Genomic DNA, 2,500 nt, shown 5'->3' on the forward strand with positions numbered 1-2,500 from the left:
CTAGCCGACGAGAGAACTCTCACCGGTTTCGAAGTTCCATTTTCACATTCCGACCTGGGATGTTATGACTCCTCGGCCCACACTGCGAACGCGTCCCACACCCCCTCCAAGTTTATCAGGAATTTCACCTGAGCTTGCAATAGAGATCGAGCGCGGTGGCGGTCACAGTGGTGGTCGACCAGGCGGAGCTTGAACGGCCTCGGCAAACACTTCTCCCCACCCTCCCAAATGAATGAGAGAATGGCTTGACAATACCGAGGCCATCGCCCCCCGCCAAAAATGGTTACTAGCTCTTGGGACTCGCTGCGACGTTACGCGTATCGGCACAAGACCAACCCTCTTTTTCCAGTCGCCCGCGCACCAAAAAAAATTTTGGCAGCGGGACTCACAATCCTTGACAGCCAGCTCACCATATAATACTCGGCGACCCTCCGCGGGACCTCCTCAGAGGGTCGCGTCGCCGGGAAACTAACCCCACTCCTCACTGATCCAAGGTAACACGCCAGAAGTATCCAGGTAACCCCAGTAGTATCCAGGTATCCCCCTGCGAACGTCGGTACTGGGCTCAAAGAAGGCAGCGAGCAGTCGGGACCCGTAGGCACCGAGCAACCGTCACCCCCTCACGACTTTTCCCGAGACGCTTCAGAGGAACCCTTCCCCACATAGTACTCTCTGTGGGATTCGGCAGGCCCCCGTCCTACTGCACTAAGGAAGTTCCGAGACACACTTTTTTTGTGGAAGACCACCCACCCTCCCTGTCCTGCCTGCTATCCCCGCCGCGACTCCTGGTCCCGGCCCTCCTCCCCGACTTCCTCCTTGTCCCGCTGCGAGTCCCGGACCTCCTCCCCACTACCTACTCCCGCCGCGAGTCCCAGTCCCGGCCTTCCTCCTCCTCCTCCTCTTCCCTAGTCCCGGCGCGAGTCCCGGACCTCCTCCCCCACTTCCTAGTCCCGTCGCGAGTCCCGGACCTCCTCCCCTCTTCCTAGTCCCGGCGCGAGTCCCGGACCTCCTCCTTCTCTTCCTTGTCCTGCCGCGAGTCCCAGTCCCGTCGCGAGTCCCGGACTTCCTCCTTCTCTTCCTTGTCCCGCCGCGACTCCCTAGTCCCGTGGCGAGTCCCGGACTTCCTCCTCCTCTTCCTTGTCCCGCCGCGACTCCCTAGTCCCGTGCGCGAGTCCCGGACTTCCTCCTCCTCTTCCTTGTCCCGCCGCGACTCCCTAGTCCCGGCGCGTCCCAGTCCCGTCGCGAGTCCCGGACTTCCTCCTCCTCTTCCTTGTCCCGCCGCGACTCCCTAGTCCCGGCGCGAGTCCCAGTCCCGTCGCGAGTCCCGGACTTCCTCCTCCTCTTCCTTGTCCCGCCGCGACTCCCTAGTCCCGGCGCGAGTCCCAGTCCCGTCGCGAGTCCCGGACTTCCTCCTCCTCTTCCTTGTCCCGCCGCGACTCCCTAGTCCCGGCGCGAGTCCCAGTCCCGTCGCGAGTCCCGGACTTCCTCCTCCTCTTCCTTGTCCCGCCGCGACTCCCTAGTCCCGGCGCGAGTCCCAGTCCCGTCGCGAGTCCCGGACTTCCTCCTCCTCTTCCTTGTCCCGCCGCGAGTCCCGACCTCTTGTCCCGCTCCCTTGCCCAAGTCCCGACTCCTGGCTGTCTCGACTCCTCGTTGGCCGCCCAGTCTTCCGCATAGGTGGAAATAAATAAATAAATCATTTTTTAAAAAATCAATTTTAAAATTAACTCCCTGTCTCGACTCCTTGCTGGCCGCCCAGTCTTGCGCCTAGACAGAAATATAAATAAAAATAAAAATAAATTGGTGAATTAAAAATATTAAAGTAATTTAATTAACTGGAATAAGGTAGAAAAATAAAAGGCAGAAGAATACTAAATTGATTTTTTCAAGTGCCACGTGTTACCTTGCTGATGTGGCTGCCACGTGGTAGTCCATGTCATGTCAAAAATCCACTAAATCGTTTACATGTCACTTTGGAGATAAATTTGTGTGTGTGCAATCAATTGGTTGTACAAATATGTTAATGACTTGCTAACTAATGCATCGTACAGGTAATCATTGCCCACTAACTAATCCATCACCACTGAAACTTAATGTCTTCAATTCTTCATCCTTCACACTCCACATCCAATTTATTTTTGTTTGTGTGAATTCTTAAATCTATCTTCTCTTTACATACTCCAAGCCCAACTTTCTAAACCCTTTATATAATCTATGTGAATCCTAGAATCTAGGTTTATATACCCCATGCAAACCCTAAAACCCTAAACCCTAAACCCTAACCCCTAACCCCCCCTCAACTCATACTTTGTTCTTTTAATCATACAACCTAGACTCTGAAATTTTAATCTCATAACATATAAACTAGCATTGTAATTTCAAAACCCAACATTTTGTATTGTGACAATACTTGTTTGCAAATATGCATCCTTCATTTACTTTTATTTTTTTAACACTACACTGTGCCACATCAGCACCAAATAGATCAAAATCCTTGATAAAT

The sequence above is a fragment of the Physcomitrium patens genome, chromosome 6 (assembly GCF_059467195.1).
Source record: "Physcomitrium patens ecotype Gransden chromosome 6, ASM5946719v1, whole genome shotgun sequence".
Lineage (NCBI taxonomy): Eukaryota > Viridiplantae > Streptophyta > Bryopsida > Funariales > Funariaceae > Physcomitrium > Physcomitrium patens.